Raw genomic sequence first — 21,078 nt, 5'->3', positions numbered from 1 at the left:
CATAATTACGCTTGTCATGAAAACATGGCCTAGTTATTATTCTCACAATTTAAAACAAGCACAGAGAATTAATCAATCTGTATATAAGTAATTATTTTTTAGTGTAGCCTATGACTGTATTATATTCATTCATTTAAAAATAGTATAGATTATACCCACCATGTTATCAAACACCTGAACAGAAAATAAAACCTGTTAAACATCCAGGTGAAGAGAAAATTGCTCAGATATTCTAATGAATCCTATCTACTATCATATTTGTTGACATTTGTTCACAGTCAAAGTTTCTCTATTCTCCACACCTTCCTCCTCTCAAATATGAATCATAATGAATGCTTATTGCAATCAGAATTTCACTGATAACTAACACCTGTAATTGCTTACTGTGGGTCAGGCAGCATTCTAAGTGCATTCCACATATGAACATAGTCAGTCATCACACCAACACTAAGTACCATTATTGTTCCCATTGTATAGATGAGGTCACTTGGCCTTTGTCCGAACTATTAAGTGGCAGAGCTGTGAGCTGAAGCCATAGAAATCTGACTTGCTGCTCTCAGCCCTACACATTGTCAATCCCATCCCACCACCCCGACCCTGCCAAAGAAGAGGGTGTGGCTCCAGTTTGAGGAGCAGTGATTTAGCCATGTTTTTAAGAGTGCCATTTTGAAAAAATAAATAAGTATTATCAAACACATGAGTGGAGACTCTAATCTTTCTACTTTGGGGACTTGTGGTCCAGGTCAGAATTCCTGCATCCCTGCCATATGATATTAATAGCACCACAATACAAAGATGACTTCTAACAGTGCTGACAATGACTAAACAAACTTGAAAATTCAGGCAATTACACAGAAAGCATAACCAATACCCATTTCCTAAAAAGGGTAAAGTAAAAATATTTAGATTACCAAGATAAATTGGTACCTAAATTTCACAGAAAAGTCTAAACTTCATTGTGCTTATGTTGAGTTCTTATGGTCCTAGAGCCACGGTTTATACTCTTAAGATCTGGGGCCAAAATACTGCAGAAAGAACAATCATTCTTTTAGCCAAAGAATATTAGATGAAACTCATTAGGCACCAATTGTATGTCAAGAGTTATTATAGACCCTGAAGGACTGAACTACAGCATGCCTGATTAAAACAAACAAACAAACAAACAAATGTATCCCTAACCTAAGCACAGCCAGGCTAACTATTTAACATGGAATTTTTATGTTTAAAATTTGTATCAGGAATTTTACATCACTACAAATGCAACAAACACTGACAACAGAATCCCTTCTTAGATTGCTAATAATTTATATTAGTCCCTCATTGCCGCCCCCCCTGCTCCAACAGCTTTGAGACCCTGGAGACACAGTTATAAGCAACACAATCTCTCCTCTCAGTTGAACATGTGGAGGGGACTCCCTTTCTGGCTGGCAGAATTTCACACAGCACTTCCTACTTGAATGCCACCTTCTCACTCACCACTTTCAACACGTCCTTGATTGGCCCAGTTCTGACTGCCCCTTCATAACTCCTGTAGGTCACCTCTGTGCCTATTTTCATCCAGCCCAGCTTGATCCGTGACTGCTCCCAGGTTTGTAGGCATGGACTCGCCTAGTACATGTGCTCCTCTGAACCCCATCTGACCCACTGTGGGCATCCAGGCTCTGCTCCTGGGCACACTTCCCACTGGGCAGGCACCTGGCTTACCATTTGCTTGGCTTCCCTTGCAGCCTGGCTACTCTCCTCACACCCACCTCTCCTTCTCCCACCTCGCTGGGCTGGAAGAGTGTGCATATAAATCAGTGTTCATTTGTTGACATCCATGAATATTTTGCACAAAAATATTCCATTTTCTAAGCCAGGAAACAAAATGAAGCCAAAGACAGGCTTAAAGGGTAATACATTCTTATGTTCTTTACAAGTTGAAGTTAAGAGATTTAATCAGAATGGTTTGCTCTTTTATCTCTATTAGAGATATTGAGACAAAGTTTTAGAAAAACTAAATGGATAGCATGCTCTTCAGATCACCACAGGCGATCGAGAAGGATGCTGTAAAACCCAGTTTGTAAATCTCCAAATGGTCAATTAGCAGACCAGTATGAGCAATGAATAGACCTTACAGCCTTTCCCAAGCAAACATGGTAATTAAAAACAAATTACTGTATAGCATGGATGTGATGCTTTACAGTGTACCCCACCTGCCAACCAGCAGCTAAATTCATTCCAAGACTGTCTGGCCAATTAGCTGCTTCCCTATTGGGTGACTCAGGTTCCCTGTGTGAGCACCATTTGCAAGAATCCACATCAGATTGGACCTTTTGTTCTCAGAAGGCAGCAGAGCTTCCAAGAGCGGGTCTCTAGACTGGATGAATTCTGCCTCGCTCACAGAATGTATTCTGTGTACTCACTTCACAAGGGCCTGGAGACATTCCAATTTCAATACCAGAATAGAATCCCCAGGTTCTAACAAGAAAAGAATACTATCACATGTTTTTCCTACAGGTAATTGTAATTAGGAAAAGAAAAATCAAACACTGGGTTTTGACAACTTCATCAAGGGACTTTGGCAAAAAACTCAAGTAGAATGGTTAATTTTTTCTCTTACATAAAAATAAATCCATGAAATCAGGTCAAGTGAAAGTTACTGGTTTATTCTATAATTGGTTTTGCACATGTGTTTAGAAACACAGAAAGCTAGAATTAAAAGAAAAATTTTGTGCTTAAATCTTACAACTGACGAAATTGAGACCCAAGGTCATATAAAGGGGGAAGCAGAAGAAAAGTCTAATATTCTCTCCACTATACTATACTCTGAGTGAATTTAGGATGGTGTATTTACTCACGATATGTATAGATTTCATGTGCATAAACACAGACCTCTAAATAGGTCTTCACATGCATTTTTATGTGTGACCCTCACCTTCCGTAGTTAGGAGAGTCCAATAGTAAACAATTTTTTTAACAGAAGCACTCTTACATTATGTCACAGGAAGACCTCAGCTACATAGATATAGAATTTTTCTTTTTGTAAATCTAGAACATTTAATCATCCATTCAATGAGCATTTTACTTAACATTATTTGTATGACAAGCATAAAGATAGTGAATCTTACGGCAAAAATCACAAATAGGTTTTGAGACAAAACCAATTATCAGCAGCTAATTTCTAATACTGTGTTAAGAAGGATTCTGAGGAGCTGTCTAAACTGAGAATAAAAGAGTGATTACATACGATTTTTACTGACCATAATGTGCATAGGAATGGTAGCAAATATGTTACTGAGATGGCATGCCTATTGTAGGACTATTCTTCCAGCTCCAATATTCCCTACAGATTCTACCTCCAATGTTTCTGTTTAAAAGTTTGCCTGAAGCTGTACAAAAGAAGTGGTTGCTTGTAAATAATTGCTTCCCTCTTTGTTCCAACATGAAAAGAAGAAACGGGAGAATCCATGGAGTTAGGATGGAGGTGGTAGAGACGGAGGGTGATTAAAAACAGTCTGTTCACCAGGAAGGTAGATCCTGAATCAGAACTTCCTGGCTGCAGCTGCAGACCCCACTCAAAGTGACTGCTTTGCTTTAGCTATTGGGAAAAATATGAGGAGTATTTTGGAAAGGTTCTTTATTACAAAGCTTCCTTTATGACTTATAATAGTGATTTATTGAGAAAATTCAATCTTTCCTCAATGACAAATGCAGTCCAATCTTCAAGTTTATAACATTTTCTGAGTAACTTTATGAAATCAATGAACCTTTCTTCATCAAAATGAAATCACAGGTATACATTAAGTATGCGTTTAAACTGGAAAGGAAAGAAAATCAAAATGGTTCCACTATTTCCTTGTTAAAAAGGCTTTTGTAATCAGTATAAGTCTTTCAATGGTGGTTTCTTTAATCATTTGGTTGGTATAAAACCATAAGTGACATGCCCTCGAAATCATGAAGAGAAGTCAGGAAGTCAATACTAAGTTCACTGTAAGAATATGATGAATTTGTACTATTGTCTGGTCTCATTATATTCTTTGTCACAAAAATGAGTTATCACAGAATTATAATATCTGGTATGTTCTTCTTTATAATGCATTCTTATTCACATGACAAGAATTACGACAAGAGGAGAAAATGGACAAAATTAATCCACCCACATGACAGAAAATACCACATCAAATTAACTTGTGACAGGTAAGTATTTTTGTGAAAGCATTTACTGATGGCATCTGTCATATCAGTCTACCTACATCAGTACTTTATGTGCCCCAACAAAGATCTATCACGAGTGGAACCCTAGGGAAAACATCTTCTGAAAATGGTTTAGATGTAAAGAAAAGAAACGGGTCATTTTGTACATGATCTTCACAGGAAATCCCTAACTAAATCAATAATTTGGATTTTACAGCACTCCTCCTGAACAAATTCCATCCTACTTTATCCCTTTTTTGAGAGCTTCCTACTTCTGGATTTGGCAGAAAAAGTTCATTTGCAGATTATATATTAGGGAAAGAAAAGGAATAGAAAGATTTCAAACAATAAATTAATTCATTTCTTAAGGTATATTTGCTTTCTACTTTGGATCTAGGTAGTAACCAATATAAAATATTCTTACAGTAATAGATATAGTATGTATTGTTTAACTAAATCAAATTAGCTGAATGTGAAAATGCAATGTAGTCATTCTAGGCAAGAGGGAAATGATGCTGAGGATCAGAGACAATAGGTGACTGTAATTTATGTTTGTTCATGTATGAATAACTCTGATAAAGGTAGCCTGGAATGAATAATGTAGAGATTTTTCAAAAGCAAAACATGCAATGATGTGTGATGAAGTAGAGAGATCACCAAGCATAGACCAAATAATTACCTTCAAAAAATTAGTTCTTGGGAAGCATTTACTCTGGAAGTTCACTAAAGTCCAGGCTCTGGCCCACAGCACTATAAATTCAGAAGTTTATGCATGCTTTCCATACAAGAAAGTTCTCCAAGACTTGTATGTCAAAACAGAAGACCAGTTTATTGTTTGTTTTGCTTAAAATGATTACTGTATTGAACCAATTCATTTTCAATGGTCCATAAAAGTAGATAATATATGTTTTTTTAAGGTACCAGAAAACTAAATGGAAAAAATATTGCTACATTTCTGTGTAGGGGAAGTCACATCCCTAAAGAAAAGTATGACAACTTCTCCATCATGCCCCTATTAACTCTCATTTGGATATGGATCTAAGGTAGATGATAAATGAAAAAGACACACAGAAGCTAATCAGATCCCCAATGATTATACAATTGCAGACCCAGCAGAACACAAGCTCCTCAAGCAGGGTTCTCATTGACTGATGCTTAGAATATCTTTCCTGGTCTTCCTTAGTCAGAAAATGCAATTTAGTACGGTATTGTACTTTCATGCCAGATTATATACCCATTTGATTTTCTTCTAAGGTGAACACAAGTAGCATTCAGCCCAAGTGCCATTTCTGTAAGGAGGTACGAAACAGGTATGACAAATATATTATACAAGCAGTAAACACCAGATTTTGAAAGTACACAGTTGCAGTTCAATCCTGGTTTTAAGAGTTATTCTAACGTCATTAAAACACACAAATAAGACATCTACTCTTCCAGGTAGATTTATCCAATGGGTATTTACCATTATAATTACCTATTTCTTGTGGGGAATACACACTAATTACCTGACCTAAATTGAGAATGAAAGTTTGGGGGCTGGAATCATTATCCTGAAGACTGTTGTCTGTGCTTCAATGAAAAACTGTAATGAACTAATCAAATGAAATTGAATGTAAGTGCTTTGGGAACTGCTTAATATTTTTAACCAGTAGAACAATATAGCTTCTAAAGAAACTGGCATATTCATTGTAAACAATTAAATCTTGGAGACTGACATTACAGATGCATATGCTCTGTTAAAGTAATTTAAGATTACCTTTCATGTTGAAAGAACAGCACCTTGTAAATATGCGATTCAATTATCTAAATCATTGTCTTAATACATTATGAAAAATTTAGTAATATTTCAACACCAAAGATAATAAAGCAGGCCACAGTAGTTATTTCAAATACAGTAAATGTAATAAAGCCCATTTCAGCAATTCTACACTGAGAAATTTTAATTTTGAGGTAGAAATTAGGTGGATTCACACACACATTACACACAAGCCTACCATGACGAAACATTGTGTGTCTAAGGGGAAAAGAATGATTTAATTAAATCCTTGAATTTTAAATCTTTTATAACCACACAAATGTTGACCTTCTCCATCATTCTTACCACTGGAGATCTGTGTTGCTCAGCTAAGGAAATAATGTAGGATGCCACTATGACTTGTTATACTTTTGGACTTTTCTATTTTGATAATCCTTTACATATCTTGAAACACGTGGGGCTATTCTACCACTGGCAATTACCTTTTTTTTTTTTTTTTTTTTGCGGTATGCCAGCCTCTCACTGTTGTGGCCTCTCCCGTTGTGGAGCACAGGCTCCGGACGCGCAGGATCAGCAGCCATGGCTCACGGGCCCCACAGCTCCACGGCATGTGGGATCCTCCCGGACCGGGGCATGAACCCGTGTCCTCTGCATGTGCAGGCGGACTCTCAACCACTGTGCCACCAGGGAAGCCTGGCAATTACTTTTTAATAGAGTACAAGTAAATCATTTTCACATTGCTGTTCTCCCTAAAATTACTCAGTCTTATATTTTTAGCTGAGGATGGTGAGGCTTATCCTATTCATTTTGAGATAATACATGTCACTTAATGACTCCTCCTTCCCCTACACCCACTTGCTGCCAGGCAGACATATCTTTAAACTTGTCTTAAACCCAGTTCCATGGTTTGAACTATGAGTGCTTAACTGCCTTCTTCCTTATGGATCTCTATGCTACACAGTCTCCCTCATACATCTCCAATTGCCCTCCATCTCCAATTGTCTCCATTCTTGATGAAGAACCAAACTTCTTTACTAGTTTCCATATGGAATTCACTCACATTAAGTATTCAGGACTCATTAGACTTGACTAGGGTTGAGGTAGGTCACTGTCTCCTGCCCTCTCCTTGTTCTACCCAGTCTCTTTTTTCCATCATCGCTCATCTCCCCCTCCTTCTCAGGAGCAACGAGCAAGACCTCCCTCTGACCCAGCAGTGTAGCTCCACCCACATCTAGTCCCCTTAGTTCTCAGGTCTCAGCTTCTATCTGGAGACAAAATCAAATCATGTTACCAAAAGCTCACAGGTTCTCCCCTCTCAAGAGGAATCCTGTTGAGACTTAATCTTGTTACCTTTCTATCACCCATAACTCCATGCACACAAATGAATTTCCTTAAATGTTTATTGAATGAACCCTTGGGAGCTCACACAAAGCTGCCTAATGTGTGCAAGTGCAAGAGTCCTGATACCAATTTCCTGTTATACTGGTTGTGAAACCTAGGAAAATAACAAAGCCCTCAGACTCTCACTTTCTTCATCTAGAAATGGGAAAAATAAAGTATAGTTGCATTAAATCAGAAATGGGTTGCGTACGAGAAAGTGCGAGAAAGAAAAATAACAGTTCAAGTAAAGCAAGAATTCTATCCACTATTTCACTCTTTGAAGTTATGCACACAGGCAATAGTATGAAATCTACAATGAACTCGTTCATGTGTGTTGGTTAAATCCATGAAAAGAATGGGGAAATGATTTCAAGGGTCTCCTGGCCTTTGACAAGTGAAACACTGTTCAGGTGGCTCAGTAAGCTGGTGTGATGACATATCTTCAACATTCTCAAGAAAAATATTCAGGAATTAATAGGCAGTCACTGAGAAACATTGACTAATGGAAAATTATAAGAACTGATAAAAATCCTCTCTACATAATGATGATGACAACCAGGGAGACAGTAGTCTGCTGGGTGAAATCTTTTTTTTTTTTTTTTTAATTTGTTGAAGTATCTCTAGCAGGGAAATACTGAATGATTTAATTTCTGAATGTAGTCTCTACTGAATTATATACAAAAACGTTATTATAGGCATTATACATGTATTATTTGCATTATTGAAGGATTCACTGTAGAATTTGTTTAACTATATTGGGCCTAGTTATATAACATTTTATTTATGTACAAATTTCCAAGAGTACATCTAAAGACTCACAGAACTAGAAAAATACATAAGGTCTTCTAGTCTCATCCTTTCATTTCCAGCTAAGGAAACTGAGATATAAGATAGTTGCACTGCATTGCCCTAAGTGTGAATAATAATTCAAGACTCTTAACTGCTAGAGTAAGTGATTTGTGATTCTTTTTCATCTCTTCCATCAGAGATTCTCAACACTAGCGACATATTAGGATCAAACGAGGAAGCATTTTTAAAATGGCCATGCCCATGAGTCACCCTAGAGATTCTAAGTGAATAGGTCTAGGATGGGCTCTGTCATCTACATTTGTTTTAAATCTCCCCAAGTGATTCGAATATATAGCCAGAGTTGAGAACACATTTTGCATGTAGTGCTAGGCTATTTACCCTTAACTCCATGTAACTGGAGGCACAAGGCAAGGAGTGAGGAATATACATTGTGATGAAGTTTACCTTACTGCCCCCTGGAGAGCATACCTGAAGTCTGACCCCTAATTCACTGCTTCTCAGACCACTCTCAGTGACCTCCATCAAAATGTGCTGTTACTAAAATCAAATACTCAATTTCTTCTCTTAATTCAGAAAACAATTTTAAGCCAGTGGAATACCATGTTCTCCATTTAAAGTTTTTCTTCTATAATCATTTCTATATATGACAGATGTTAGAAATCATCTATGCTAAAATATAGCATAAGATGATATCTAATTAAGAAAAACATTTTCTATTTATTTCCTTTAAATTTAGTATAGCAATATTTTATTATTTTGCTTGTTGCCTAATAAGCACCATGAATTGCAGATATATTACCTTCTAAACAACATAGAAAGCACTACCTTAATTCATTAATCTGTACCCCTACTTGATTTCAGTTTCTAAATCCAGAAATTCTGTAGTCCCTTTGACTAAAACAATCTTAAAAATAGTAGATACTGAAAAAATACTCATTGAATTGAATTTATTTCCTCTGTTATAGTTTTCCAGTAATCTGTTGTTGAGATATTTCTAATTTTTCTATTCATAATTTTCTAAGCTTTGTCTCATTCACTTTATCTTCTCTCTAAAAATTCTAGTTTAGCCAAGATTTGAAAAATAAGCTAGAGTGACTAAATAAAAAGATAAGCATGTACAAAGCTGTGGAGTTAAAAGTGAAAAATTGCTGGTTTAGTAAACAAAAAACGGATGTTATGTGTAGTGCATGAAATGAGAGAGGATGTGAGTGCTAAGAAATGAGGCAACCATCTAACCACCAGCCTACTGTCAAGATTGGATGACTTCCTATGTCAGCTTGGGGCTTCCTTCTTATCTAGCTAGATCTTCCCATGACAAACGTTGCCCTGATCATCTCTACAGCCACTGAATTTGGCTATAAGGTTCCTGATTTATACCAGCTGCCAAATGACAAAGTCCTAAAATACCACTTAAAATTTTTTGTTCAAAAAATTATGTAAATACTCCTTTGCTGAGTTTTAAAGTTCTACAGACTAACCCCAATTTACCTTTCACCTCCTCATTTTCACTGGTGAGGAAAATGAAGCCAAAGTCATAGAATAGTGAGTAGCAGCAAATACTCTGTCCAGGATTTTAACTTAAACTATGTCCGTCCCACACATCTAGAGAGTTTTATTAAAGGGACAATGTTGTGGTTACGCTGGCATTTGAGTTGGACTTGACAGTCATTAGAGCTGGGAAAAAGAGAGGAAAAAAACTGAGCTAAAAAAGATATTCATTTCATCCACCTAGCAACCCTAGTATTCTGGGGAGTATGTCCCTGCCCTGCCCTACAGGCCTGTAGTTATTGTGAAGACAGCATGTTATTAGTCATGATCCTGCCATTCTGGCTGCAGCTGAATGATCCAAACTGGACCGATTAGAGCCTTTCCCAGGATATATGGACTTCTGACCCAGTAGGTGGAGTGGTTGTTGGCTGTATTTCCCGCAATGCAGACCACATCTGGAGTAGGAATCAAGAATGATATGAACAAAGAAAAGTGAAAATGAGAGGCAGAGAGATTTCTGAAGGTATTTAAGTCAGGGACTCATATTTATGTGGCCTACTGCTTGGTGATGCTTCCCACAGCCTTGTTGTTCTATGAAATGGCCCGGTATAGTTTGAATAACTCCCATCTTTTGCTTAAGTGAGTCCATTTGACATGTTGTCACTTGAAATCCAAACAATCCTAACTTATACACACACTTTGAGACATGAGCTATTGCAGTGGCAGCTCAGGGTCTGAGCAGATGGCAGTTTTTATTCCTTAGCAGCAAAGCAGTTGGTTCAGCTATCACTGATTGTCTTTTGAGTGCAGGCTATGTGCTCACAAAATCCAGAGCAACTAAGGACAAGAGACCCAAATTTAAAGAAACTGGAGAATGTTGGCTAACTTTTATAAACTGAAATATGGTGTTAAGAAAGAAAGAAAAAAAAGGCCACTGCAATTTGATCCACTTGAAAGCAGGACAGAAAAACTGCAGGAGGAATCTAAGTTTAAGAGAAATGCTTGCTATCTACATGTTTGAGATCAATGACTATCAGATAATCATATATTTTTTTATGAATAAGAGAAGAAAATAGATCTCCCACCCTAAAGGTAGGAGCCTATAAATACTGGAAATGGGAGTGGAGAGGGCTGAGAAGAGCCAGGGGACTCTGGGAAGTCTGATCCTCCTTGTGTCTCCAAGTGCATTACTCTCCATAACTCCCGTCTGCCAAAGACAATGATGCTTCTAACTGGAAAGCAGTTTTGGAGCAGCAACTTTCTACTTTAAACCTGCCCAGCCTCCTCCATTTTGGGTCTATTCATGGTTGACTGCGTTGTTAGCTGCAGAGAAAGAACTCCCAGGCACACTGTTTATAGAGCAGAAGCCCAAGGGCACAGGTACAATGACCTTGGGCTTGACTTTCAAGGGTAGATGGAATTTCAGTAGACAGAGAGAGGAGCCTAGAGAGAATAATCAAGTCAAAGGATGAAAAAGTCCACCTTTTGTAAGAGGAGGAATGATAGTCTAGTGTGACTGAGCAAGGCACAGGGGAGCATAGAAAATTAAGGTTGTCACAACATCCTGGGGTCTCTAGTACTTTTCAGAGGCCACTCAGAGGTCTCCTTTATTTATTTCTGACTTCTTAGCCTCCTTCCTTATAGACACAGTTAATGGAATACTGACTACTGGACAAGTAAAGTGTGGCTATAATTCCTCTTAGAATACTTCCTGGTTTCCTTTACAGTGAATCCCCATATTCTTATTGGTAAAACATATTTCCCACAAAAGAGCTTGCTATGCAGGGTTTTTCTTAATTATAATATACGGAAACATAGAAATATAGTTGCCTCCATCTCCCCTTCTACTACCCACCTGCCCTGACACTAACAAACACACAAAAATGAATGTATTTAGATTAATTTTTATTACAATAAGAAATGGTTTCTTAAAAAATATCTGTAAATGATGATCATTGAACGTGCTCAAAAATCAAGTGTCAACAGTATCCTGAATATATGTATATACTAATAGCTCTGCTGTTCAATTAGGTAGCCAATAGTCTTAAGTGCCTATTTAAATTTAAATAAAAATTTCACCCCACAGGCACACTAACCACATCTCAAGTGCTTAAGTGGTACATGTGGTTAGTTGCTACTATATTAGACAGTATAACACAGAATATTTCTATCATAAAAACTGTTTTATTGGAAAACATAAACAGACCAATCAAAAGCCCTGAAATTGAGACTGTGATTAAAACTCTTCCAACAAACAAAAGCCCAGGACCAGATGGCTTCAAGGCAAATTCTAGCAAACATTTAGAGAAGAGCTAACACCTATCCTTCTCACACTCTTTCAAAATATAGCAGAGGGAGGAACACTCCCAAACACATTCTACGAGGCCACCATCATCCTGATACCAAAACCAGACAAAGATGTCACAAAGAAAGAAGACTACAGGCCAATATCACTGAAGAACATAGATGCAAAAATCCTCAACAAAATACTAGCAAACAGAACCCAACAGCACATTAAAAGGATCATAAACCATGATTAAGTGGGGTTTACCCCAGGAATGCAAGCATTCTTCAATATGTGCAAATCAATCAATGTGATACACCATATTAACAAATTGAAGGACAAAAACCATATGATCATCTCAATCGATGCAGAAAAAGAATTTGACAAAATTGAACACCGATTTATGATAAAAACCCTCCAGAAAGTAGGCATAGAGGGAACTTAACTCAACATAATAAAGGCCATATATCATAAACCCACAGCCAACATCATTCTCAATGGTGAAAAACTTAAACCATTTCCACTAAGATCACAAACAAGACAAGGTTGTCCAATATCACCACTATTACTCAACATAGTTTTGGAAGTTTTAGCCACAGCAATCAGAGAAGGAAAAGAAATAAAAGGAATCCAAATCAGAAAAGAAGAAGCTGTCACTGTTTGCAGATGACATGATGCTATACATAGAGAATCCTAAAGACCCTACCAGAAAACTACTAGAACTAATCAATGAATTTGGTAAAGTTGCAGGATACAAAATTAATGCACAGAAATCTCTTGCATTCCTATACACTAATGATGAAAAATCTGAAAGAGAAATTAAGGAAACACTCCCATTTACCACTGCAACAAAAAGAATAAAATACCTAGGAATAAACCTACCTAAGGAGACAAAAGACCTGCATGCAGAAAACTAAGAGGCACAGATGAAAGAAATTAAAGATGATACAAATAGATGGAGAGATATAACATGTTATTGGACTGGAAGAATCAACACTGTGAAAATGCCTCTACTACCCAAAGCAATCTACAGATTCAATGCAATCCCTATCAAACTACCAATGGCATTTTTCACAGAACTAGAACAAAAAAATTCACAATTTCTATGGAAACACAAAAGACCCCGAATAGCCAAAGCAATCTTGAGAAAGAAAAATGGAGCTGGAAGAATCAGGTTCCCTGACTTCAGACTATACTACAAAGCTACAGTAATCAATACAGTATGGTACTGGCACAGAAACAGAAATATAGATCAATGGAACAGGATAGAAAGCCCAGAGATAAACCTAGGCATGTATGGTCACCTTATTTTTGATAAAGGAGGCAAGAATATACAATGGAGAAAAGACAGCCTCTTCAGTAAACGGTGCTGGGAAAACTGGATGGCTACATGGAAAAGAATGAAATTAGAACACTCCCTAACACCATATACAAAAATAAACTCAAAATGGCTTAAAAACCTAAATGTAAGGCCCAACACTATAAAACTCTTAAGGAAAACAGACAGAACACTCTATGACATAAATAACACCAAGATCCTTTTTGACCCACCTCCTAGAGAAATGGAAATAAAGATGAAAATAAATAAACGGGACCTAATGAAACTTAAAAGCTTTTGCACAGCAAAGGAAACCATAAACAAGACAAAAAGACAACCCTGAGAATGGGAGAAAATATTTGCCAATAAAGTAACTGATAAAGGATTAATCTCCAAAATTTACAAGCAGCTCATGCAGCTCAGTATCAAATAAACAAACAACCCAATCCAAAAATGAGCAGAAGACCTAAATAGACATTTCTCCAAAGAAGATATACAGATTGCCAACAAACACATGAAAGAATGATCAACATCACTAATCATTAGAGAAATGCAAATCAAAACTACAATGAGGTATCACCTCACACCAGTCAGGATGGCCAGCATCAAAAAATCTACGAACAGTAAATGCTAGAGAGGGTGTGGAGAAAAGGGAACCTTCTTGCACTCTTGGTGGGAATGTAAATTGATAGAGCCACTATGGAAAACGGTATGGAGGTTCCTTAAAAAACTAAAAACAGAAATACCATACAACCCAGCAATCTCACTACTGGGCATGTACCCTGAGAAAACCATAATTCAAAATGAGACATGTACCACAATGTTCACTGCAGCTCCATTTACAATAGCCAAGACATGGAAGCAATCTAAGTGTCCATCGACAGATGAATGGATAAAGAAGATGTGCACATATATACAATGGAATATTACTCAGCCATAAAAATAAATGAAATTGAGTTATTTGTAGTGAGGTGGATGGACCTAGAGTCTGTCATACAGAGTGAAGTAAGTCAGAAAGAAAAGAACAAATACCGTATGCTAACACATATATATGGAACCTAGGTGTAGGACAGGAATAAAGATGCATACGTAGAGAAGAGACTTGAGGACATGGGGAGGGGGAAGGGTAAGCTGGGACGAAGTGAGAGAGTGGCATGGACTTATATATACTACCAAATGTAAAATAGATAGATAGTGGGAAATACCTGCATAGCACAGGGGGATCAGCTCAGTGCTTTGTGACCACCTAGAGGGGTGCGATAGGGAGGGTGGGAGGGAGACGCAAGAGGGAGGAGATATGGGGATATATGTATATGTATAGCTGATTCACTTTGTTATAAAGCAGAAACTAACACACCATTGTAAAGCAATTATACTCCAATAAAGACGTTTAAAAAAATGTTCTATTGAATAGCACTGGTTTATATATCAATTGTTTAGAATTATCTAGCAACTGTAAGGCTCAATAAAGTGGTTTTCAATCTTGTGCAGTAAGCAAACAGGCTCCTCCAGCTTTTGAGGGGTATAGGGAGAAAGATTTTTTAAAGGGAATTAGGCTATGGGGAAAAAATTATAAACGAACAGGAAGATTGACACTAAAAGTAGCTAAACAAGGTCAAGACAAGCTTGAGGCTGATTTGATCATATTTCAGTAGTGTTTTCAACCTTCCTATAGGTCTTTTCTCAGCTGGAGTCTTTTCAGATTCAGCTGTTCTTAAAGCTCCTTCAGGACCCCTTTCTTATGTTTTTTAGTCACTAAAAAGGAATAAAAGCATCAAGATAGAGTGTGTCCAATAGTCATAAGAGGCTTGAACCAAAAGTCAGATCTAACAATGAACAATCATTTCCTCTTCCCAATGTCTAAACAAAACCAAACCCAACACAAGAGCAAAGCTCAGCAAGCATCCCTGTGGGACAGTAGAGGGGAAAGAATATGGGACCACCTACAACCAGGCATTTAGAACAAAGTGAGTACTTAGGGCACCTCTGCACACAAAACAGACATTTTATCTCCACCCTTAGTATAATTGCTTTCCTATGAACAGGACATTTCCTCAGATTTTCTATGAGATTTTGAACATACGTCAGAGATTGAAACTGAAAACACCTGAGCGACCATTACTTGATTCTCCTCTTTATTTCCCCCGACTACTGTGCCACTCATGCTTCTCTACCTGGTGTCACTGGGATCTGAACATTACAATGAGCCAAAGTTCTCATTTCTAACATAGTAAGAGGTTTAAAATAAACGCAAAACAAAACAATATCTTAGAGAAATAATACCTAACATCTTAGAGAAATAATATCTATATACACATCCACAATCACCACTCTCCCCAGAAGCTATGCCTTTAGTTTTGCTTAACCTCCACTTTGTACTATGACAGTACAACTAAGAGATTGCAACATCATCATGTGTTTGATTAAAGATGCAGCCCCTTTATAGCACATTTCCAATAAGATAAAATATTCAGTAGCATGATTTCTAGACAATAAATTTTCCACAGTATGACTTATAGCTGGCTCATCAGCCACAAAAGCTGAATAATAATCAGAGTTAACCTCCATATTTCTAAAAGGAAGACACTAGTGTTTCCGATCTTAATTCTTGGTCTGACATTGGTTAAAGAGTTGCTAATACCCCACATTTTACAGTGCCATCAATACTGCAAATAAATGCACAACACAATGAAAATATTTATGTGTGGTACTATCCAGAAAGATATAGTTAGCAAAAATATGGTAAAGTGTAAGTAACCTTGACAAATTAGGCTTCATTGAAATACTTCCCAGGCCTTGCCCAGAAACATAAATAATTCACAGAGCCCAGCACCAAATACAAATGAAGACCATTTGTTATTAATTCATCCGTCTTTTTTTGGCCAGAGCATTATTCTTCTATAATGAAACGCACTGTGAACCACTTTGTGCTCTCCTGTGCCATTATCCGCAAGTTCTGAAATGTCTAATTTATCTTTATGCAACAAAACACGTCCAAGGATGGGGGGTGTGTGTGTGTGTGTCTGTGTGTGTGTTTGTGAGCAGTCCACAGGGCTCTTGCAACACTGAGTCATCATCAGATCATACATGACAAATTAATGTTTGGAACATTAATGTCACCTAGGAACTCAATACAGACTGAGCAATCCATTAGTAAAACATATATGACAGGGCTTCCCTGGTGGCGCAGTGGTTGAGAGTCCGCCTGCCGATGCAGGGGACACGGGTTCGTGCCCCGGTCTGGGAAGATCCCACATGCCGCAGAGCGGCTGGGCCCGTGAGCCATGGCTGCTGAGCCTGCGCCTCCGGAGCCTGTGCTCCACAACGGGAGAGGCCACAACAGTGAAAGGCCCGCGTACCGCAAAAAAAAAAAAAAAAAAAAAAAAAAAACATATATGACAAATGTCCTTTACCTAAGGGTAGAAATTATTCACCTCAGTGAAAATTTAAGTTCCATTTTCAAATTTAAAGAGGCACAGTTTATTCTTTTTTTTTTTAACATCTTTATTGGAGTATAATTGCTTTACAATGTTGTTAGTTTCTGCTGTATAACAAAGGGAATCAGCTATATGTATACATATACCCCCATAACCCCTCCCTCTTGCATCTCCCTCCCACCCTCCCTATCCCTGCCCTCTAGATGGTCACAAAACACTGAGCTGATTTCCCTGTGCTATGCGGATGGTTCTCACTAGATATCTGTTTTACATTTGGTAGTGTATATATGTCAATGACACTCTCTCACTTCGTCCCAGCTTACCCTTCCCCCTCCCTGTGTCCTCAAGTCCATTCTCTACGTCTGTCTTTATTCCTGTCCTGCCCCTAGGTTCTTCAGAACCTTTTTTTTTTTTTAGACTCAATATGTATGTGTTAGCATACGGTATTTGTTTTTATCTTTCTGACTTACTTCACTCTGTATGACAGACTCTAGGTCCATCCACCTCACTACAAATAACTCAGTTTTGTTCCATTTTATGTCTCAGTAATGTTCCATTGTATATATGTGCCACATCTTCTTTATCCATTCATCTGTCGATGGACATGTAGGTTGCTGCCGTGTCCTGGCTGTTGTAAATAGTGCTGCAATGAACATTGTGGTACATGTCTCATTTTGAATTATGGTTTTCTCAGGGTATATGCCCAGTAGTGTGATTTCAGGGTCATATGGTACTTCTATTTTTAGTTTTTTAAGGAACCTCCATACTGTTCTCCATAGTGGCTCTATCAATTTACATTCCCACCAAGAGTGCAAGAAGGTTCTCTTTTCTCCACACCCTCTCCAGCATTTATTGTTTCTAGATTTATTTGATGCTGGCCATTCTGACTGGTGTGAGGTGATACCTCATTGTAGTTTTGATTTGCATTTCTCTAATGATTAGTGATGTTGATCATTCTTTCATGTGTTTATTGGCAATCTGTATATCTTCCTTGGAGAAATGTCTATTTAGGTCTTCTGCCCATTTTTGGATTGGGCTGTTTATTTGATATTGTGCTGCATGAGCTGATTGTATATTTTGGAGATTAATCCTTTGTCAGTTGCTTCATTTGCAATATTTACTCCCATTCTCAGGGTTGTCTTTTTGTCTTGTTTATGGTTTCCTTTGCTGTGCAAAAGCTTTTAGGTTTCATTAGGTCCCATTTGTTTGTTTTCATTTCCATTTCTCTAGGAGGTGGGTCAAAAAGGATCTTGGTGTTATTTATGTCATAGAGTGTTCTGCCTATGTTTTCCTATAAGAGTTTTAAAGTGTCAGGCCTTATATTTAGGTCTTTAATCCATTTTGAGTTTATTTTTGTGTATGGTGTTAGGGAGTGATCTAATCTCATAATTTTACATATCCCTGACCAGTTTTCCCAGTACCACTTATTGAAGAGGCTGTCTTTTCTCTAATGTGTATTCTTGCCTCCTTTATCAAAGATAAGGTGACCATATGTGCATGGGTTTATCTCTGGGCTTTCTATCCTGTTCCATTGAACTATATTTCTGTTTTTGTGCCAGTACCATACTGTCTTGATTATTGTAGATTTGTAGTATAGTCTGAAGTCAGGGAGCCTGATTCCTCCAGCTCCATTTTTCTTTCTCAAGATTGCTTTGGCTATCCGGGGTCTTTTGTGTTTCCATACAAATTGTGAATTTTTTTGTTCTAGTTGTGTGAAAAATGCCAATGGTAGTTTGATAGGGATTGCATTAAATCTGTAGATTGCCTTGGGTAGTAGAGTCATTTTCACAGTGTTGATTCTTCCAATCCAAGAACATGGTATATCTCTCCATCTGGTTGTATCATCTTTAATTTCTTTCATCAGTATCTTATAGTTTTCTGAGTACAGGTCTGTTGCCTCTTTAGGTAGGTATTCCTAGTGATTATATTCTTTTTGTTGCAGTGGTAAATGGGAGTGTTTCCTTAATTTCTCTTTCAGATTCTTCATCATTAGTGTATAGGAATGCAAGAGATTTCTGTGCATTAATTTTGTATCCTGCTACTTTACCAAATTCATTGATTGCTCTAGTAGTTTTCTGGTAGCATCTTTAGGATTTTCTATGTATAGTATCATGTCATCTGCAAACAGTTTATTCTTTAAGATAGTAAGTGAGAAAATGGATGATTAGGACAGGAATCAATGAACTTGGACCTTGTACTAAATCTCTCTCATTAAAAACCAGAATGCTCTATTCAGTTGAATCAACTTAATAAAAAAGGGAATGAATAGTTTGACCTGACTGACATCTGAAAAGGCAGTTGATTCGTTCCACTTTAAGTAGTAGTTGACATTCCAATCTCTTTAATATGTAATATTAGTATAGCTGAATTATTTTATCCTTCAATCTGCTATATATACATATATATATATATATATGTATATATATTTCTCTGAAGTAACTTTGAATATCTTTAGTGAAGTGAGGGAAAAGCATAGATTATAAAGAATGGGGGGAAAAGTATGGGATGAAAGAGAGATAATATGTAAAAATAGAAAAAGAGAAGATGACTGAAAGACAACATTGGAAAATCACGTGATATAAAATATGAACTCATCCACACAGCAATCTGTGAGGGGAAGAAAAGAGAGATAATTCCCCTTTTTAGACACTGCATGAGATATTGGAATGGAGTAAAAAATACATCTGAGTTCGAATCCCAGCTTTGCATATTATTAGCTGCGTGTCCTTGGGAAGGTTATGAAACCTCATGGAGAATCATTTCTCCCAGTGATTAAAAAGATAAAATAATAATCCTGTAAAGATATCTTGAGGATTAAATGAGGCAACCTGTGTAGAATCTCTGACACCTGGTAAGAACTCCATAAATGTTAGTTTCTATCCCCACTTAACAATTGGGGAAACTTGGCTTGGCCTCTTATGGTGCTATGTGGCAATTTCTCTGGGATCTGTTCTTAGGAGTAGAACCACTGGGTTCTTACGTGTGTGTTCTTAATAATCTGATTAAGTGCTGCCAGTTCGCTCTCCAGGCTGGTTTGTACCAGGCTCCACACCCATAACCTGTGCACAAGTGTTCCTAGTCCTCACATCCTGCTGAGTGCTTGACTTGACTTATTTTATTTAATCTGCACAATAACTCTAATGAAAAACAATGTGTTCTTCTCTCCAACTTGCAAATAAGAGAATTAGGACATACAACTTGAACACAAACACTCTGTGAGCATGCATTTTTTCCAGATGCTTTCTAGATGCAACTCTGTACAGAAATCCAGTTGGTTAAGAATTTTTGTCTTGAAGGAACAAAAAAAAAATTTATATATTCATAGACATCAGAAAAGTATGTAAACAAGTATTTTGTCATTCCCTTTCACCCCAAAAGTGCTGTCAACACTTTCTCCACTCTTTCTATAGATGGGACTCTGGTTCTTAAAGTTAGTAAGTCAAGGACAGTTGGCATTTTGAGAGGCTCCAAGCAGTGGCAGAGGAGGGGGAAAGTAATGGAACCAGCCCCCCTCGCTATCCCTGCTCTCCCCCCATGTGCCATCAGTGAGAGGGTGTATTGTCTGTAGAGAATTTTAAAACAGTAATAAAACCAATTTGAAAGAAAGACAGACTTCTTTTCATTATCACGATGCACTGGCAATTTTAAACAATGTCAGTGATAAAACATTCAGCCTCACTTGTTGGGGTGACCTACCTTTATGCCACTTGTTCTAAGAAACTGCTACATTTCAAAAGTGGAAGCTACAATTTGACTTTGGAGAGCCCTGTCTTAGACCTTGTTTACCACTTTGACGAATAGTTTTAGTCATTAGTAACACAAGTATTTACCAATGGTTCTTGGGCAATCCCTCAGTTAAGATAGAAATGTTAAGATATTCCATTTTATAATGTAAAAGCTAACTTTTTTGGGGAAAGTGTGAAATTCTGTGGAGATTATTCTGTCAACTGTTTCTGCTACCTCAGTTTGGGATGGGATATAGGAAGAAAATAGAGAAAAGTTTCTCCAGTAAAGGAGTGATAAGCTGTTTCCAGGCCTAGGTAAAATGCTGGTAAGGGGCATAGAAGATAGACTCCACAAACTCTGGTGTCAAATGTCTGGTTTTAAGTTTCCTACTCCATGCTACAGGAAAGTTTTGTCAAAACACTGCAGCCTAATATTAGTTGCCTTTTGAGCAGTTATAGGAGGGAATCCATGTCACATAGAGGTTGAGACGGATGGATAAATACCTTCAGAAGCAGGGAGTAGCAACTATGAGGTGGCAAAAGTTTACTAGTAATGAAATTCAGAGAAATTTGCAGCAAAGTGTCTAGGAACAAGAAGGATGGGTGTGGGAAATGTGTAAGCCTGGGAATCCCAATTATATGCCTTCTAGGACTGTGGTAGAAAAGAAACTATGAAGGGTTGAGGGGAACTAGGAGAGTTCATG

This window comes from Hyperoodon ampullatus (assembly GCF_949752795.1).
Source record: "Hyperoodon ampullatus genome assembly, chromosome: 5".
In the NCBI taxonomy this organism is placed as follows: domain Eukaryota; kingdom Metazoa; phylum Chordata; class Mammalia; order Artiodactyla; family Ziphiidae; genus Hyperoodon; species Hyperoodon ampullatus.
This window is presented reverse-complemented; position numbering follows the sequence as displayed.